The sequence below is a fragment of the Pipistrellus kuhlii genome, unplaced genomic scaffold (genome assembly GCF_014108245.1).
Source record: "Pipistrellus kuhlii isolate mPipKuh1 unplaced genomic scaffold, mPipKuh1.p scaffold_m20_p_153, whole genome shotgun sequence".
In the NCBI taxonomy this organism is placed as follows: domain Eukaryota; kingdom Metazoa; phylum Chordata; class Mammalia; order Chiroptera; family Vespertilionidae; genus Pipistrellus; species Pipistrellus kuhlii.
Genome location: NW_023425464.1, coordinates 73,764 through 95,147, shown reverse-complemented (window position 1 = coordinate 95,147; position 21,384 = coordinate 73,764). Strand labels below are relative to the sequence as shown.

The window sequence follows — 21,384 nt, the reverse complement described above, 5'->3', positions numbered from 1 at the left end:
AAGGCTATCCAAAATATTTTTTTCTCTTCTGTAGTGAGTTTTGATAATTTGAATTTTCATGGAATGCGTCCATTTTATTAAAGCTATTAAATGTTGAGGCATAGAGAGTTTTTTATTGTTGTTATTGTTAATCATCACCTGGAGATATTTTTCCATTGCTTTTTTTAGAGTGGAAGGGAAGGGGAAAGACAGAGAGAAACATCGATGTGAGAGAGACACACAGATTGGTTGCCTCCCAAAGGAGCCTGCAACCCTGACTGGAATCAAACTCAGGGCCCTTCAGTTCACGGGCCGATGCTCTATCCACTGAGCCAAACGGGCTAGGGCTAGAGTTTTTTTGTTTGTTTGTTTGTTTGTTTTTCCGTTCTTTCTTTTTTTAAAATATGGAACGCTTCACGAATTTGCATCTCATCCTTGCGCAGGGGCCATGCTAATCATCCCTGTATTGTTCCAACGTTAGTATCTGTGCTGCCAAAGCGAGCACTGGAGTTGCTTTTAACATTGTTTCACTATTCTTTAATATCGATAGGGTCTGTCTTATATTCCTAATACAGGCCATTTTCATCTTCTCTCTTTCTCCTTTGTTGGCCATGCTAATATTTGGCTCTTAGGAGCAGAGCACTCACAGAGCACCTAGAAAGTGATGGTCTGCAGGACCCTCACACTGGGTTAAGGACGCCTATAGATTTTCGACTCTCAGTGAAAGATTAAATTTCTTGGTATCAGGAAAGCTAGCTCTGTTGATCCTGATGGGACCTCTGTATAGTGATGGATGATAAATTTATATTCAAGCACAATTCCTTGATAACCTGCATTCCTTTAGTTCCACTAAGTGAATACCTTAGACATGGTTCTGGGACACTCTTGTGATAAGGTATTAATTAATGTTTCAAGGTCCTAGACACTTGCTTAAAAGCTCATTCTTTGAGACAGTTAAAAGCTGGTTCTCTGGGAACATTTATAAAATAACTCTGTAACTTATGGAAAAATGAAATATGAAAAAAATGAAAAGACACAAGTTTTATCCATATCAGGAATAAATGAGGTGCTATCACTATAGCTCCAACAGACATTAAAAGGATAATAATATTTGTGAAAAAAAATGTATGCCAATAAATTTGACAATGCTACAAACCACCAAAGCTTTCTCAGAAGCAAAGAGGCAACTTGCATAGTCCTATATATATGAAAGAAGTTGAATTTGTAAAAAATCTTTCTTCCTCAAGAAACTTACTAACTAACAAAAACCCCTCCAGGCCAAGATAGCTTTAGTTACTAATTCTACCAACAGTTTAAGGAAGAAAAGCACCAATTCTATACAAAAATTTCCAGAAAACAGAGAGGAAGAAACATTTCTCAATTCATCTTATTAGGCCAGTAAGTAGTACCTTACTACCAGGACTGGACAAAGACATTATAAGAAAAACAAACTAGATGCCAATATCTTTCATGAATACAGTTATAAAAATTCTTAATAGTTTAAGCAAATTAAACCCAAATCAAATACTATATCATCAGCATTTGCTTGAGAAACATACCCCTACACAGTCTTGCACATGAATGTTCATAATAGCTTAATTTATAATATTCCCAAATGGAAACAACCCAAATGACCATCTACAGATGACGATAATAAATTAATAAATGAATTGATAGTTGATGGCTATATAATTGATTCCACATAATGGAATACTATTTAATAATTAAAAAAACAAAACGAAGTATCAATGTACACAACAACAGGGATGGGTCTGAAAATCATTATGATGAGTGAAAGAAGTCATCCAAAAGGGAGTACGTGCCACGCAGTTCCATTTACAGGAAATTCTAGAAAAGCCTAACAGAAGTTAAGTGACACAAATCAGATCAGTGATAGCTTAGGGATGGCGGTGGCCGAGAGGCGGTTGGGAAGGGAAAGAGAAATGGATTACAGAGGGGCAGAGGACATTTTGGGGATAATGAAACATTGATAATCATTATCTGATGATTTCAGGGGTGTGTACCTAAGTCAAAAGGTATGCAATTATATACTTTAAATGTTTGCGGCTTACTGTACGTCGGTTGCATTTCAATACAGCTGTTAAAAACTAAGCAAAGCGGGGGGGAAAAAAATAGGAGCAAGGCCAGAAGAATGCTTTGAAATGGACTTGGTCTCTGGCCATCCTCCACCTCTGGCTTACCCACTTGCCTAGTTCTCATTCTTGGATTTCCTCATGCCTTGATCCTCCCTCATTTGGACTCTCTATCTTATCTTTTAATTCTTGCTGCTGCAGCAGCAGCTTACGGAGTTGGAACTTGGAGAGGGTACCAGGTCTTATGATTCTTTCCTTACGTCACTGTTATTTCCTGGTTTGCCATCTGTCTTTCCCAAAAGTAAGACACTTTCCAGAGCAGCAGCTTCTGCTCCCTCTGTGCACTTTGTATAGAGTTATAGAGTCGCTGCCGCACAGGCTCAGCATTTCCACTGTCTCTCTGTAAAACCAAAAGTTTAGTCCTAGCCGGTAGCTCAGTGGTTAGTGCACACCGAAGGGTCTCCAGTTTGATTGCTGGTCAAGGGCATGCACCTGGGTAGTTGGTTAAATCTCCAGCCCTGGTTGAAGCACATGTGGGAGGCAAGCAATCGCTGTATCTCTTTCACGCTGATGATTTCCTCTCTCTCTCTCTGTCTCTTTGTCTCTCTCTCTCTTTCTCATACACACACACTCCTTCCACTCTCTAAAAAAAAAAAAAAAAAAATCAAAGGAAAAAATATCCTCGGGTGAGAATGAACAAAAACAAAACACAGAATTTTAAGGTTGCAAGAACTGGTAGCCTGCTTATTATTTTTAGTGCCCTTGAGTTTTTAGCTTCAAAGCTCCATCCTTGGATTACAAGAAAACATGAAAATAGTCTTACCTCTGAAGATGGCCTAGGCCCCCGTATCCAGGGCTGCGGGCCCCATCTCTTTTGAGAGGCACCAGAAGACGTCTTATCTTTCATATTCAATTTTCTTCCTTTTTTCCAGGAATAATTTTCACCAATTCGACAGCCTTCAGCTGCTTCATCTTGATAGCAGAGAGTGCTGCACTAATAGCAGGCAGTCCTCCCGGCGCAATTTATGGCTTCACAGCTCTGAAAATTACAGTCATTCACAGTCTTCTCCATTAGTGCCCTGACCCCATCTAATTATTTCTGCATGTTTTTTTTTTTTTTTTTTTTTTTTTTTTTGTTCCTGATGTCTGAAGCTTCTTGTTGCTTTCCTACCTGATTCCCCCAAGCTGGAAATGTTCCTTTCCCAACTCCTAGGGGCCTTCTGATCTGCAGACATGATCAATATTAAGATCGCAGGGTTGTGGGTGTTTGCATTCTGTTACGGGGTTCACTAATTTTTCTATTACAAACCTGTAGTTATGCAGAGCTAGTTCTCTGGTGGGACGAGATGATTAGTGAATTCTGATTCTTCCCGGAGTCCTGTTACTTCTTACACTCGTCTTGTGTGTCTCTCTCCTATGAGCTGGGTAATTTTGCGTAAAATCTCTAACACCGATGCCAACCCCAGATGTGGCTTCTCGTGGCTTCCCTTCAGTGGGTCCCGTCATTCACCCGCCTGTCTGAGCTGGCCCGAAGGTTTCAGGGGAGCCCGGCTCCCGAGCAAGTTTGCACTCAGCAGCCTTTCAAGGCAATTCAGGGGTGTCTCAGTGGGACTGTTCTCAAACTGTGGTGTGCGTGGCTCTCACTTTGTTGCGATACAGAAGGCGAGGCGCCATCACAAAAGCTGCTGATTCAGGAGGACTGAGTCCGTAGCATCTTTGCTACATCCCAGGGGGTGCTGAGGCTGCTGTGCAGGGGACCATACTTTGAGAACCGCTGTGTGAGTCCATTCTCAGCAACTGGCCAGGCCCTCCTTGCTGAAGTAGCCAACTGCCCCATTCCTCCTCCCTTTGTTAATGGCCACTGTTTTCGGTGCCACGTGTGTCCTCTGTGTGCACCCTGGTTCTCTCGGTTGTCCCCTTATGCTCAGCCCTTTGACCTCTCTTGCTGGGCTCCTCCGGCCCCGCCTTTCAGAGATTCAGATTTAGCACCAACTCACACAGACATCGTGCAGAGGGCTGTCTAGGAAACTCATTAGTCAACAGAGTCAAATATCAACAGCATTTCTTTTTATAAAAATATATTTTTTTATTGATTTTTTTTTTACAGAGAGGAAGGGAAAAGGATAGAGAGTTAGAAACATCGATGAGAGAGAAACTTTGACCAGCTGCCTCCTGCACGCCTTCCACAGGGGATGTGCCCACAACCAAGGCACATGGCCCCGACGGGAATCAAACCTTGAGTCCGCAGGCGGACGCTCTATCCATTGAGCCAAACCAGCTAGGGCTGAAATTTCTTTGGAAAGCCAAATTGTTTAAAACTTAAACTATATAGGTAGGTACATTGTTATTAACTTCATTAGGGTCCTCCTAAGCGGGCCTTTGCTAAAAACTCACGGGGCCAAAGAGCTGCATATGGCTCTCGAGCTGTAGTTTGCTGACCGCTGGCTAGGCCAACTTTTATCGAGTGCCAGTGCCAAAACTCCTGGCCATAGTTGCTCAAGCTCCCCCTTAACCACTGCCTTCCCTTGAAACTAGCCGGTTCCTCTGTAGATCTCATGCTCAATAGCTCCGGACTCGCCTCTCTTACATCTGCCACCTCCAGTTATTATCGTGGACGCCACGGAGGCAGTTCCCTGGCCTCAGTTTTACTGTTATTTCTCGGCCAGTGGCTCTCTGGCAGCACATTTTGGTCGTCTCCTCAGGGACAAAGGCTAGGAGACAGGCAAGTGTATCATAATTTCTGCTCCTGAAAAGTGTCCCTCTTCCCCTCTACTAAGCCTCGTGAGTGTCTGATTGCCCACACCAACCTAGAGACAACCCACAAAGCTTCCCTCTTCTTGCTTCACTTTCCAAAGCTGGGAAATCTGTGCTTGTCTTTTTAAATGCATCCCTCCCGTGTGCTGGTCTGCTTTCTAAGGTTTCAGCCATCCTAAGCGGGGCCCCGTTTCCCTTTCTCCCTTAAGCCCCTGTTATTTTCCTATTTGCTGAGACTGTCTCCAGGGCAACGGCCCTCTCTTCACCAGCAAGTCCTCAGCCCCTGCTCCCCTCCAAGGGCCCCTCACTCTCCAAGTGCAAATTGGATTTCCAGAACATATGCTCCAGGTTTAGGCTGATTGCTTCCCCCCCCTTCTCTCCTTCTTTTGTTTGGCCTTTGGCTTTGTAATCATTTAATTTCTTCATTCTCCTCAGTCCAAGAATCTGTATTGCCAATTTAATTATCCCACCCATCCACCCATCCTCGCTCCCCTTCCTCTAAAATCTCCCGTGAGAGTTGAGAGGTGCTGTTTAGGGTTTCAGAGGACCCCCCACCCCCCTGCCCAAGACAGCTGTCCTGCACTCAGGCCGTAGAAGTGCCCCTGATTGCATGAGCCGCTCTTTCCTCTGACACTTTCTCCTCCTCCTCCTCCAAAATATGTGACTATAACATTGTGTAAGTTTAAGGTGTATGATGTGTAGGTTTGATACATTTATATACAGGATGTCCCCCCAAAATGTATACACACTTTGAATAAGTATAAAGGCAGTGTCCATTAAAATACATTTCATTTTCAAAATGTAATAGAATCTACAGACATGGTGTGTATACATTTTTGGGGGACAGCCTGTATTGCAATATGATTACCATAGTAGTGTTAGCTGATCTCTTTGCCTTTTAATTAAGTCCTCCTGGAGGTAATTTGCATAGCATCCAAAATGCATGAAAAGCAGGAACCATCCTGTCCTTCACTGGTGCCAAGTTCCTCTGAATGATGCGATCTCTGGTGTTTTTTCTGTCTTGTGATGAAGGGTGTGAGTAAGGGGGTGGGGGTGGGGGTGAGGGGTGGTAGGTAACAACTATTGGTCCTTATCTGGAGGAAGGGCTGTCATTTCCCTCATGTCCTTCTTCCCTTTTCTGTGTTAAACTGTCTTCTTGTTTTTATGACTCTTTCTTGCTTTCCCATATTTTATAAAACCCGGGAACACAAAACCTCCATCTCTCTCCTCCACCAATTCTGAAGCTGAAAGCTGGCTCGCTCGAACTTGTTGTTTTGAGATGAACTTCCTCTGACCCAGAAATGAATCTGCCTCTCCAAGAACACTAGATTCCTACTCCTACCAAGAGACACTAATCCAGACTCCAGGCCAGCGCAGGACCCCATACTTTCCACATGAGATGCTGCCCAGGAATGCAGCTGCTCCCCGGGTTTGCGTGAGCAGCCCCGAAGTCCGGTCCCTAATGCATATACTTACATCAGCTCTGCCAAACTCTCCAGATGTTAGCTCTGTCCTCAGAATCCCATATCTCTCAATTATAAATCCTTGCTTAGTTTCCTCTTCTGGCAATGTATCTGGACATTGTAAAAATCCCAAGAACATCCCTTATCCCCAGGCCTTATTCCTTAAAGAAATATTACTCAAATTTCCACCAAGGCATTTCTGATGGCAGAGGAGATGAATTCACATGAAGGAGAGAGTGAAAGGCAGCCTGGAGAGATTATTACAAACAAGAAATTTTTATTTTTTTCTTTACAATGTATGCAATTCTTGCATTCTACTTCAAAATGCATTCCTAGTTGTATTAATACAAAAGTGCTTGAAATTATTTACCATCGAGCAAAATTGTTCTGATGCTTCAGACATGCAATATCTTTATCCTGTGGATTGAGTGCAAATGGCACCCGGAAGTGACCCTGAGGACTTCAGTCACCCCCACACTCCAGAGAAGTCCCATGTGCAATGAAACCTACCCTCAGCTTGACTTTGAAATCCTTCTTTTTTAATTTTTTAAAAATAAATCTTTATTCAGATTATTACAATTGCTTTTTCTCCCTCCCCCACCCCCCAATAGCTCCCCTCCACCCAGTTCCCACCCCACTCTCTGCCCTTACCTCCCCCCACTGTCCTCATCCCTAGGTGTAAGATTTTATTCCAGTCTCTTCCTGCATCCCCCATGCCTCTCATGCCTCTTTCCCCCTCAGAATTGTCAGTCCACTCTCTTCCTATGCCCCTCATTCTATTATATTCACCAGTTTATTCTGTTCCTCAAATTTTTAATTCACTTGATTTTTAGGTTCACTTGTTGATAGATATGTATTTGTTGTTCAAAATTTTTATTTTTACACTTCTTTCTCTTCTTAAAGAATATCTTTCAGCATTTCATATAATACTGGTTTGGTGGCGATGAACTCCCATATAGGAAACCTAGCCCACAAAGCTACCCTCCCAACTCGGGAAAGCAGCGAAAATGCGGAGGCAAAGAAATAGATCACAAATAAAAGAAATTGAGGAGAACAAACGATTGGATATAGAATTCAAAACCACGGTTATAAGGTTTTTCAAGAATTTCCTAGAAAAGGCCGATAAATTTAGCAAGACTCTCAAGGATATGAAAAAGAACCAACTAGAAATTAAACATACACTGACTGAAATGAAAAAAATATTATGTAGAGACCCAATAGCAGACTAGAGGATAACAAGAATTAAGTCAAAGATTTGAAATACAAAGAAGCAAAAAATACTCAACCAGAAAAGCAAAAAGAAAAAAAAAACCAAAAAGTTGAAGATAGTGTAAGAAGCCTCTAGGTCCTAGAGTCTAGGACAACTTCAAGTGTACCAACATCAGAATTATGAGGGTGCCAGAAGAAGAGAGAGAGCAAGATGCTGAAAACCTATTTGAAGAAATGACTGAAAACTTCCCCCACCTGGTGAAACAAATAGACTTATAAGTCCAGGAAGTGCACAGAACCCCAAATAAAAGGAATCCAAAGAGGACCACACCAAGACACATCATAATTAAAATGCCAAGAGCAAAAGACAAAGAGAATATTAAAAGCAGCAAGAGAAAAACAGTTAATTACCTACAAGGGAGCACCCATACAATTGTCAACTGATTTCTCTACAGAAACTATGCAGGCCAGAAATATTCAAAGTGATGAATAGCAACAACCTACAACCAAGATTACTCTGCCCAGCAAAGTTATCATTCAGAATGGAAGGTCAGATAAAGAGCTTCACAGATAAGAAAAAGCTAAAGGAGTTCATGAAATCCTTCTCTTAATCCTTCCTCAACTTCCTTTGCCATTTCCCTCAAGGAACTACACCAGTCCTCTCCAAGCCCAATCTTATCTTCACCTCTTTCTATCCATTACTTCTGTTTGGGCCATGATATGGTTCCCTTGGATGGCATCTTCCTTAGATCCTCTCCCATCTGTCTCAGATTGGGGCAGGATAGTAAGAAGCCAAGAAAATCTCTCAGCGAGTGGGATGGGGAGACAGACAGATGGCCGATTTAAACTGGCCTCCTGCAACACCCTGACTCGCCCACCTCCTTCTCCCTTGCATGACCACTCCCTTAAGCATTAAGGTCTTGGCACCATGAAGTTCTGATCTGCATCAAATAATCTTAGAAATAAAACCTTGGGCCTATAGACCACAGACACAGAATTTTGGTCAAACGAGAGATAATATCTCAGTTGTGTTTCAGCTCCAGGGCCAGAAAAGCAGCAAAGTGATGCAATGGCTGGTATCAGTATCAGCTGCAATGACTAATGATCCTCCCCCCACCCTAGTGCTGACCAATCAGTAGAGACTATAACCCTGAAAGGGACACACCTGGAAAGCTGATGAATATTCTATTGAGACCTTCCCCTGGGTCCTCCTGTAAAATTCCTGCTTTTAGAAAAAAAGAAAAGAAAAGGAAAGAAAATCCTAAAGACAAAGGACCCAGTGCACACACTTTCTCTCTAGAGCAGTGCTTCTCAACCTTTTTAATGCCACGACCCTTCAATACAGTTCCTCATGCTGTGGTGAGTCCCAACTGTAAACTTATTTTCGTTGCTACTTCATAGCTGTAATGTTGCTACTGTTAATGAATCATAATGTAAATGTCTGGGTTTTCTGATGGTCTTAGGCGACCCTGCTAGCGGTTCTCAACCTGTGGGTCGCTACGAAGGTGTTTCATCTCCTCTGCCATTTGTGGAAATCTGAATAATATTTCTGTGGTAGAGCCTAGGACCATCGGAAAACACAGATATTTACATTACGATTCATTAGCAGTAGCAAAATTACAGTTAGGAAGTAGCAACGAAAATAATTTTATGGTTGGGGGTCACCACAACCTGAGGAAACTGTATTAAAGGGTCATGGCATTAGAAAGGTTGAGAACCACTGCATTAGGGATTAGGGTTTCAACGCGAGAGTTTGGGGGAGAGGGGACAGACATTCTGTTCATAGCAGTAGGGAAGGAAATGCCACTCTCCTCCTCTACCAGGGGTCCTCAAACTTTTTAAAGTGGGGGCCAGATCACGGTCCCTCAGAGAGCTGGAGGGCCGGACTATATGAACTACTAATTCCTACTGTAACACCTCGGCTGCGCTCACTGCCAAAAAAACCTGGCGGGCCGGATCAGACTCCTCTGCGGGCCGCATGTGGCCTGCGGGCCGTAGTTTGAAGACGCCTGTAAGAGTCTACACTCTTGGGTTCAGTTATCCTGAAGATGAAAAACAAACGTTTTTCTCCCTAATTCCAAAAGCAGTACTTTGTAGTAGTTATCTGCTGCTCTCACCCACCAACCTGCCTTCATTCTGATATCAGTTCCTTTTCCTTTTCCCTCCCCTTGGGAACCACGCTTCAACGTGGGGTGACACCCCGTGGCCCCTGCTCAGCTCTGGACATGGTCTGGGGACCTCGGCCTGGCCACCAGGGTCCCAGTGCTCTGGGAAGGACTTGTGTCCCCCGTTGGATCATTAAACGTTGACTTAGGACTTTTTCCGGTGTGTCTTCTCCTTAGGAATTGTCTTTGTTGAAACTTGGTATCGTCAGTATTTTGATTTTTAGTCTACTTAGCATGCCTCAAGTGACTTCACTTTGCAATGTCCTAATGATAAATGACGACAGGCATCTTTTATTGTGCTCATTTACCCTTCATGTCTCTTCTTTGGTGAAGTGTCTGTTTAAATCTGTTGCTCATTTTAAAATTCAGTTGTCTTTGTTTGCATTTTAATTTCTTTATTGGTTAAGGTATTACATATTTATCCTCATCCCCCCATTACCTTCCCAATCCCCTCCCCCCACTCATACCCTCACCCCTCTGTTGTCTGTGTCCACTGGTTAGGCTTACGTGCATGCATGTAAGTCCTTTGGTTGATCTCTTCCCCCTTACTCCCACCCTCCCCTACCTTCCTTCTGAGGTTTGATGGTCTGATCAATGTTTCTGTCTCTGGATCCATTTTTTATTATTGGTTTAGTTTATGTTCATTTTTTTCCCCATACATGAGGGAGATCATGTGATATTTATCCTTTTCTGACTGGCTTATTTCACTTAGCCTAATGCTCTCCAGTTCCATCAATGTTGTTGCAAAGGGTAGGAATTTTTCTTTTTTTTTAGCACAGTGTAGTATTCCATTGTGTAGATGTACTACAGTTTTTTAATCCACTCATCTGCTGATGGGCACTTAGGCTGTTTCCAACTCTTAGCTATGGTGAATTGTGCTGCTATGAACATAGGGGTGCATATATCCTTTCTAATTGATGTTTCTAGCTTCTTGGGATATATTCCTAGAAGTGGGGTCACTGGGTCAAATGGGAGTTCTATTTTCATTTTTTTGAGGAAACTCCATATTGTTCTTCATAGAGGCCGCACTAGTCTGCATTCCCACCAGCAGTGCACAAGGGTTTCTTTTTCTCTGCATCCTCTCTAACATTTGTTGTTTATTGATTTGTTGATGATAGCCATTCTGACAGGTGTGAGATGGTACCGCATTGTCATTTTTGATTTGCATCACTTGGATAATTAGTGTCTTTGAGGATGTTTTCATGTCTCTTCGCCTTCCTTCTGCCTTCTTTTGAAAAGTTTCTATTTAGGTCTGTTGCCAATTTTTTAATTGGGTTGTTTATCTTCCTTTTGTTAAGTTGTATGAGTTCCCTGTAGATGGTGGAGATTAAAACCTTATCGGTGATAACATTGGCAAATATGTTCTGCCATGAAGTGGTCTTTCTTGTATCAATAGTTTTGTTGGAGTTGTCTTTTTATTGACTTGTAGGATTCTTTACAGATGTTTGATGAAGTAAGTCCTAAAATGAATACTTTTAGTCTTTGGCTTATCTTTTTGTTTTTATCACAGTGATTTTGTTAAAGTCCAAACGATCGTTTTCCTGTTTATATTTTATATTCTTATGTACTAGTTAGGAAATCTTTGCTGAACAAAAGTCCACTAAGAGTTTCTCTTACATTTTCTCCAGGAACTATTAAAGCTATAGTTCCCATAATGTGTATATCTGGTAATGCATTTTGAATACATTTTTAATGTTGGCTATAGTTCATTTTGAATTAAATTTTGTAAATGATGTGAGGTGAGAATCCAGAGTATTTCCCCCACCCCCCTCTGTGTGTGTGTGTGTGTGTGTGTGTGTGTGGCATATGGATATTCACTTGTTCCAGTAATATTTTCTGAAAATATTATCATTTCATTACTGAATTGCTGTGGCAACTTTATTGAAAGTAAAAATTATGACCAGACATATGTGGGTCTATTTCTAGACTCTCTATTCTCTTATGTTGCTGTATATGTATATTTTTATACTTATATCATCTTGCCTTGATTATTACAGCTTTCTAATAGGTCTTGAAATAAGATAGTGTTAAGTCCTCTAACTTTGTTTTTTTTATTTAAAAAGATTTTTTTGGCAATCCTAGGACCTTTGCATTTTTATAGAAACTGTAAAATCAGCTTATTTTCTAAAAAAAAAAAAAAAAAAAAGGAAGAAAGAAAAAAAGAAAGCCTGTTTGGCTTTTTATGGTGATTGTGTCAAATCTGTAGATCAATTTGGGGAGAACAATATATTAACAATATTGGTTTTTTTAATCCATAAACATAATACAAGTCTTCACTTATTTAGATTTTCCTCAGTAATGTTTTCAGTGTCCAGAGCTTATAATAATTAATTTATCCTCAAATGGTTCATATTTTTAGATGTTACAGTTAATGATATTATTTCAAAATTCAATTTCTAATTGTTCATTGCTAGTAAATAGGCATAAGATTGATTTTGCATATTAATCTTGCATTCTCCAATCTTACTAAACTCACTTCTTGTTCTGGTAGTTTTTTTTTTTTTTTTAGGATTTTCAACGTACACAGTCACGCTAAAAATAGAGGCTGTTTTACTTCTCCTCCCAATATGTGTAACTTTTACTTCTTTTTCTTGCATTATTCCAGTATAAGACTGAACAGAGCCAAAACTGGTTTGGCTCAGTGGATAGAGCCTCAGCCTGCGGACTGAAAGGTCCCGGATTTGATTCGGTCAGGGGCATGTACCTTGGTTGTGGGCACATCTCCAGTAGGGGGTGTGCAAGAGGCAGCTGATTGATGATTCTTTCTCATCGATGTTTCTAACTCTCTATCCCTCTCTTTTCCTCTCTGTAAAAAAAATCCCAATAAAATATATATTTAAAAAAAGACTGAACAGAAATGTGGAGAGCAGATATCCCTGCTTTAAACCCGATACCCGGAGGACAGGCATTAGGATAATGTTAGCTGTATCATTCTCATAAATGTCTTTTTTGGGGAGTTGAGGAAGTTATCTTTTATTCCTAGTTTGCTAAGAGTTTATAAAGTATGTGGTTTGAATTTTGTCAAAAGCTTTCTGCATCCATTGAGATGGCTTTTCTTTTTTCGTCTGTTAATGTGATGAATTACGCTGATTGATTTTTGATATTTAAACAATTTTTTATTTCTGTGATAAATTCCATTTAGTCATGATGTATCTTTCATTTTATATATTGTTAGATTCACTTTGCCAAAAATTAATTAATAATATCTGCATCTGGGTTCATGAAAATACCAGTATGTAGTTTTCTCTTCCTATAATACCTTTGTTTGGTTTTGATCAGAGTAACTGGCATCCCCTTCCCTTCTACTGTATTTCCAGAAGCCTATAAAATTGGGATTATTTCTTCCTGAAATATTTGGTGTCATTCATCAGTGAAGTAATCGAGGCTTGGGGTTTTCTTTGAGTTTAATCATGAGTCCAATTTACATGGTAGATGTAGGATATTCAGTTTATCTTTTTCTGCTTATATTATTTTTGATAATTTCAATTCTTTGAGGCATTTGTCTATTTTATTGAAGTTGTTGGATTTAGTATTGGCATAAAGTTGCACATAATATATATATACCCTTTTCATCATTTTAATGTCTGAGGACCTATATTCTCTCTTTTTTTACTCCTGACATTCTAAGTTTTGTCTTTCTTCCCCCTCCCCCCAATTAGTCTGCCTAGCATTTCACTAATTTTCTTGATCTTTTCAAAGAATTAGGTTTAATTTTCATTAATTTTCTCTATTGTTTTTCCATTTTCTGTTTTACTGATTCTGCTCTTTATTATCCCTTGTATTTACTTGGGTTTTCTTTGCTATTTTTTTTTTAATTAGTTTCTTAACGTGCGAGATTAGATTTTTTTATTATTTGAGACCTGTCTTCTTGTTGAATATAAGCATTCATTGCTATAAACTTCCTTCTTAGCATAGCTTTAGTTGTACCTCACAAATGCTGACATGTTGTGTTTTTATTTGTATTCTGTTCAAATGTTTAATAATTTCTCTTGTGGTTTATTATTTGATCCATGGATTATTTAGAAGTTTATTGTTTAATTTCCAAATGTGTGAGGATTTTCATATATTTTTCTGTTATTGATTTAAAATTTCATTTCATTTAAGGACATATGTCATGTGAGTTCAATTCTTTTAAATTTATTGAGAGAAACCTATTTAAGGGTCCAGAATATGATCTACCTTGGTGAATATTCCAAGTAGAAGACTGTGTGTTCTACTTCCGTTGTGTGTTTTCTTTAAAAGGCAATTAGTTCAAGTTAATTGTGTTGTTCAAGTGTTCTATTTTCTATTTATTTCCTCTATAAATTATGGAGAGAGGAGTATTAAAATACCCAGTTATAATTATGGATTTGTCTACTTTTTCTCTCAGCTCCATCAGTTTCTGCTTTAGTTATTTGAAGTTCTATTACCATATGCATACAGATTTAGGATTTAGTGAACTGATCCTCTTTTCATTGCAAAATTCTTCTTTACCCATAGTAATATTCCTTGTTCCAAAATCTTAATGTTTAAGCCATATCAGCTTTTTAAATTAATGTTTTCTTAGCATACATCTTTTCTTCCTTTTATTTTTAACAACTTTATTGAAATATAATTAATAGACCACATTATTTACCTGTTTAAATTATACACGAATGATTTTTAGTTTATTTACAGTTATGTAGCCATCACCATCAATTTTAGAATATGTTCACCACTTCCCCCCCAAAACCCTATACCCACTAAACAATCACTTCCATCCCCTCATTCCTTCCTTACCCAAGGCAAGTACTAATCTACTTTCAGTCTTATAGATTTGCCTGTACTGAACATTTTGTAGAAATGAAATCATACAATATGTGGTCTTTTGTGTCTGGCTTCATTCACTTAGAATAATATTTTCAAGGTTCATCCATGTTGTATCACATATTAGAACCTCAATCTTTTTTATTGCCAAATAATATTTTATTATATGCCTATACCACATTTTATTTCTTCCTCCCTCTCTCTCTCTCTCTCTCTCTCTCTCTCTCTCTCTCTCTCTCTCTCTCTCTCTGGATTAAACCTGCCAAAAAGGTGAGTAAATCATGGGTTTGACTTTATTCATGACCTAATTTTCCCAATTTAGTGCCATGCTCTATTCCCCACCACAGAAGAGAAAGCCTCTGAAATACCAGCCTAAATTAAACGAAACCTTTTCAAATAAATAATTTCATTCAACTGAAGGATTTCCAGGAGATGAAAGTGCATAGTATGGCATCCAGGACTCACACCAGGCTGTCTTTCAGCTGCTGCCAGAAACAAGGGAATGTTTCATTTGGAAGTTTTCCTTGTTCTTATTTTAAGGTAAAGCTTGACTCTTAGATGCAGACTGTGAGGTTTCTAATATCTCAAAGTTAACTGCGGAAACCACTGATCCTCCCAGGCAGACAAGAGCAAGCACAGTTCTATCTGATAGACTTTGTCTGGGGACATCCCAGATTCTGTTCTATCTCTGGTGCGGAAGACCCCATGTTTCCTATACAGCTGGCGCCAACATGATGAAGAGAAAGAAAGAGCTTGCACACCCTGGAGAATGAGACTCTCCAGGAGTGCCTTGAGCAGAGTCCAGGCTGCGCAAGCCACAACCCAGCCCTGCCCAGTGAGGCGCCCTGTGATAAACCAGTGGCTGCGATTATTCGTGATGGGGAAAGAAGAAGAAAGGAGAGGCCGTGCATTCCTTTGACTTCAGAGGATGATAAGGGACTTAATCTGGGTTTCACAATTCATCCTTGCGGTTACTGGCTAGCTAGGCGGACTCTCCTGGTTCCTTATCTGGACCCCAGCAATAGCTTCCAAATCAGTGCTGCTTCTTTCAAGATTCTTATTTGTCCAGTCGCTCTTCTTTCCCACACACAAAGTCACCAGTCCCTACCTCACTCTCCCCTAAGTCATAAAAGTCATGTTTGCTTATAGGATAGAAATGGAAGTAAAAACTAAAAACATCCCTCCAGCTACTCCTATGTATGTCCATTTCTCCTCCCACTCACATTTAGGAGCAGGCAGGTAACAGTTAGAAGAGCAGGGTGTAAGTTCTAGGGAATAAAGATAATAGTATGAGGGCCCTTCCTAAGGGGCATTCCAATTTAAATTTAGAACAAATAAAAACAATAAACAACTGTCCCTGTAGGCCAAATTTGTGCCCAACCAATTTGCCATATTTTCCCATGCATTTCTAATACATATACAAGCATATCAATACTGTAAGTAGGAATAGAGATATTTAGGTCACTGGCCTGTGTTTGGACACAAGTAGAGTGAGACTATACATACTGTTCTTTATCTTGCCTCTTATGCACATCAAGCAGCTTTGCCTCATAACTGGCACCCTATAAATGGACATTTAGCTTATTTTCAGTTAAAAAAAATTTCCCCCCAAATAATGCAGCGTTGTTCCTCTTTGGACATGCACCAGGGACTATCCATATAGGGTGAATTTGGCAAAGTGAAATTGTCTGGTCAATTTTGATAGCTAATTTCGATACCAAAGTACCCTCCAGAAAATGTATTTTTTCCCCCTAGCAACAGTATTCCTCTGTTTAATGTTCACTTTCCCATCCCTCTCCCGTCCCCATCTCCCCCTGCCCTGTATGTGTCTCATTAATTATTCCTATCAGAATAGCTGCTCTCATTTCACTGGTCCGGGGCGAACCGTCCACGGAAAGTTTCTCCGCTGTGTTTTTTGAAGCACGGGAGGACCATAAATATGTTTTGCCTCCATGGGAAGTTAATGGCCTGTGGTAAAGAATGCAGACTTTTAAGCGGCCTTCCGTGCCGTTTGGCTGGGGAAACACTGTGTTAGTGTGCTGGACACCTGGCATGGGTTTGGAGGGAAAAGGTGGGCGTTCTCGGGAAGCGCCTGCCAAGTTGGACCGGGGCCCCTGCTGCCATGCCCTTCCCTCGTGCTCAGCGCAGGCATCACCCGGTCTGTGCCCAGCGGTTTCTCCTCCGCAGCTTGGGAGATGAGAATGTGTCCTCTCTTTTGAGAACCTCATGGATGATCCCAGTGGATTTCTGGGTGGGGCTGGAGCTTCCTTGGAGTGCTGGCCCTCACCATGCTAACGTTCAATCACCTCTGCCCCCACCCATGCCCACGCTCATGTCATCTCGGTGAGAGTCTTGCTCCTTTGCCCAGTGGCCAAGGCCCCGTTGCTGTGCCAGAGGCAAATGAACGCATGGAGGAGCGTTAAACATAGAGGGCCTAAGAAATAGAGTCTTGAGCAGTAAAAGATTTGCCAACACACGTTTCTGAAGAAGTTAGGTGGTGTTTCTCTGGTTCTAACAATGTACTCATTCCTTAGTCATGTGACCTCTGGGTGGACAGATATCCGTCCTCCGTAGACGCTTGTTAAGCTGTTATTATTCACTTGTCACATTGCTTGTTGTCAGCTAGATTGTGAGCCACTGAAGTTCTTAGCAGCAGCAGCAACAGCAATGATATAGTAACTCCTATGACCAGGCACTCCCCTAAGAGGTTTACACATACCAAATCATCTAGACCTCTTAACAGCTTTCCTGATCTCTTGGAATCCCAACCTCTGGCAACTTCTTGAACCTTTTATGGCGATTCTTTCACCATATCTCTCTCTTCCCCCACTTATCCAGAAGGGGTTTTGAAAAAATCTACTTGTTATTGCTTTATAATATATCAGTCTCTCAGCAAAAATATTCCTCATATTCATATAATAAGAACATATGAGAATATAATTTCCTTATTTTGCCTTCTAAACCATAAGTTTAAATTGGAACTCTGTTTCCATCCTCTCGAATAGAACAGTTATGCAAACATTAATACCTTTAAACAAATGATCTGTGATTTTTCAATTATTTTAATTTTACAAGCCTTTTTGATGAATAGATAAACATGAACAGACCTACCTGGGTTCAAATCCTCACTCCACCATTTACCAGCTCGGCAACATTGGGCAAAATCCTTCATATTTTAATGCCTCGGTTTTTTCATTGGTAAAACTGGAATAATAGTAGTTGTTTTTTTTTTTTTTTTTTTTAGAGTGAACAAAAATTAAATAATATAATGTACATAAGGAGTTTAGCACTGAGTCTGGCACACAGTGACCAACGAATGTGTGTCTTATTCATTCTTGTCATTGTTATAAAATGCTGGATTGGCACAAGGGACTCTGAAATGCATGAGATGCTGCCCCTGTCCTCAAGGAGCTCAGCAGGAAGGTAGGCCAGACGTGACAGAAATGCAAACATCACAGCCCAGGGTGATGAGTGCAACTGATGCAATGTGTGCAAGGGACAGACGGCACCAAGGAGGGGGTTTGGGAAAAGGCTTGCAAGAGGAAGTGATAAGTTGAGTTTTAAGCAATGAATTTTTTAAATTTATTTTTATTTATTTATTTATTTATTTATTTATTTATTTATTTTTTAGGTAGCCAAACTGGGGAAGAACATAATTGCCAGGGGAAGATACTATGTGTAAAGGCAGGGGAAAAGGAAAGCACACGGTGTTTGAGGAAGAACTACAATTACAATAGTAACGTTTGGTCCGGTTATGAAGTGTTTTTTTGGAGGGTGGGCAAGGTCAGGTGGTAAGAAAGAAAATTCTAGGAGGCGGCAAGGATCGGATTTTGAAGTGTTTTGCATGCCAAGCTGAAGAGCTTAAAGTTAGCATTGGCAATGGGGGTCCGTAAAGAGTTTTAAGAAGGAAGAGAGGTGATCAATGTGCACTTTAGAAAAATCACTTTGGCCGGGGTGTGAAGGATGGATTAGAACGGGGCGATGGTGGAAACCAATTAGGTGAGAGATAGAGAGGCCTGAGAAAGTAGTGGGGACGGAGGGGGCTGAGGTGATGTGGGAGATGCTTGGGAGGTAAGATGAAAAGGAGGGGGAAGGAGGGAACTAGGCTGCTTGGCTTTTTAGCCTCATCCCTTTATGCCACAGGCATTGGTGATTGTGTGCAGGACGAAGGAGAGGATGGTGACGCCATTAACCAAGACAGAGACTATGGGGGGAAGCACAGGTTCTGTGGAAGGCGGGTCAGTTGGGAGAGTGGGAGGTGATTAGAGAAAGGGCAGCCCTTGTTGAATGTGAAATGTGTGTGGGCCATTCACGTGAAGACGAACAGAAGGAAGGTAAGTGGAGATCTTGAGTTTAGGGTAGAGAGAGGGCTAAAGATGTGGGTTGGCATCTTTAGGGTAACTGTGAAGTTAGGGGAATGGCTGAGGTAGGAATGGCTCACCAAAAGATCTCTACGTAGTTAACTCTCAAAATGACTCTTCTCTGGCCTTCAGTCACTTAAAAGTACTCAGATGAGTACTCCGTTATCCAGATTCTTGACCAAGGTACCGCCTGCCATGCCATGCCATGCCATGTCATGCCCTTTGCAATAGGTGGCACTGACACCAGAGAGGAGAAGGCAGCTGCACCTGTGGGACTCCGGTGCTCTAGCCTAGGGTAGGTGCTCGGTGGCCTGGCAGGGGCAGCGCAGGGCACTGGGGTGAGATCTGCCACCTCCCTGCACACGCACACTGGTTTCCCCAGCCCTAGAGTCTTGCAGCGCAGGTCTTACCTGAATCAGGTAAGAGACAGGCTGGGAAGGCGTCCCCCCTCCCAGCCTCCAGGAGAGTGGGTCTGGCCATTGTACCTGGGCTGGTGGATAGTCTGCATGGACCACCCCGATCCTGGGGCCACGCTGGCGCGCTGATGGCCCAGGAGGGCCCGAGGATGCGCTGGGTGTGAGGACCATGCTGGGTTCGTGGGCGGTGCACGAGGGTGAGGGCCACCTGGGCTTGGCTCTGGGCCCTCATCTCCCAGAACCTCAGGCTCAGAGAACACGGAAGTCCTCACACCTTCTCCTGGCTCCATCCCCCACAGCCTGGAGTCATTGTTAGTGGGCTTGTCACCCCTCCGGGGACTGAGTTCCTGGGAGGCTGAGCCTTCCCGCTTTGGGGAGGTACAGGGTGTTGGGAGGGGGGGCAGGAAGGTGGCAGCCACGAGGGCCTGGGAGAGTGTCGGGGAAGTGGCCACTTGGCCCCAGTGGGTGGGTGGGTGTTTTTTCTGGGCGTTGGGGCAGCAAGTGCGGGCGGTGCCCCCCGGAGGTGGCAGTGATGAGAGCCAGGAGGAAGCTTGCACCCCAGCGTGGGTGGGAGCCCCCCCCCCCCCCCCCAGGGCCTGGGGACTGAGCACAGCCCAAGAGAGTGTGAGGTGACGCTGACAGCCCTCCAGGAAAATCAAACACCTGCTTCTGGGCTGACTCATCCAGGCTGGGAGAATAATCTCATTTGGAAAGTTTTTTGTTTGTTTGTTTTCTAAGTGAGCTGTGTGCCCCAGGCAGCTAGGAAATTGCTTGTCTGCTTTAAAGAAAAGAAGCTGTTTTCCTCAGAGGACTGCGGTGAGCATCAGATGAGATAATATATGTGAAAAATAAAGAGCTATACAAATACAAGATACGATTTTATTTCCGAATCCTTCAACTTATTTCTTTGTGTGAGCGTATAAAATGTCCCCGAGGTGTGGAACAGAGGTTAGGTGTGGGCTTATGGGATGTGCCGGGAATGCAGAGGTGGGTGAGGTGCTTTAGTGGTGCCCCTTTGTACTGCAACCAGGGAAGGGGCTGTCTGTCACTTGGGTTCATTTTAGCTGGTTAATGGACTGTTGCTTCTCCCCTCTACCACGCATCTTTTGTACTTTTTGCAGCCAAAGACTTATTTTATATGCTCACACAAAGAAATATAAAATAAGTCTTTGGCTGCAAAACATAAAATAAGTCTTTATATTTTTTATTTTTTATTAATCCTCACCTGAGGATATTTTTTCATTGGTTTTTTTAGACATAGTGGAAGGGAAGGGGGAGAGAGGGAGGGAGGAGAAGAGAGAGAGAGAGAGAGAGAGAGAGAGAGAGAGAGAGAGAGAGAGAGAGAGAGAGAGGTTGGTTGCTTCCTGCATGCACCCTGACCAGAGCTGGGGATTGAACCTGAAACCTAGGTATGTGCCCTTGACTGGGAATGAAACCCACGATTCTTCAGTTCATGGATGATGCCCTAACCCTTGTGCCACCGGCCAGGGCAGCCCAAGACTTTTAACCGTAAATGAACCTGAAGAGGAGGGAAGACACCAGTCAGTGTGGGGATATGTTGGTTATGTTTGCTTGAGAGGGTGGTTGATGTGATTGTAGTAATGCTTTTTTCCCCCTTCAATTTGCCTTGCTTTCGGCATGAACCAGCATGTTGCGAAAAGAGCTCTGAGCTGGGGCCCAAGCAGAGGAGATCTGCTTGTAGATTTGACCCTGGCCAAGTTCCAGGACTCCCGGAGCCTTAATGTCTCTTAGATGAGAAGATACCTTAAAGGTCAGGCGGGCACCCATTTATCGCGTGCATACCTGCCGCAGGGCTCCCCAGCCCCTGGTGACAGGGAACTGGTCATGTCCCCAAAACGGTTGACCCACCCACTCTCTCTGGACAGCCCTGGCTTGGAAAATTCTTTATGTTGAATCGACATCTGTTTCTCGACAATTTGCACTCACTGGGGCCATACAGAAGAAAATGTCTAGTGCTGCTTCCACAAATATTTGAGGACTGCTAGCACATTTCCTGCTACCACTCACTCCACAAGGCTTCTTTTCTTCCAACCAAACGCGCAGTTATTTTAAACAGGGGACAGTGTGGGGCAGTGGAAAGAATGCCGGCGTTGAAGCCAGACACATCTGCGCCCGGCTCCCAGTCCCTTCACATACTA

The 21,384-nt window shown here is 42.2% G+C and overlaps 1 non-coding gene across 1 annotated transcript; it reads right to left on the bottom strand.

Moving 5' to 3' along the window:
* Window positions 1-377: 377 nt before the first annotated feature.
* Window positions 378-484, bottom strand: LOC118719713. The gene has a single exon (XR_004988249.1). It is a non-coding gene; the product is annotated as a U6 spliceosomal RNA (small nuclear RNA).
* Between the last annotated feature and the right edge of the window lie 20,900 nt (window positions 485-21,384).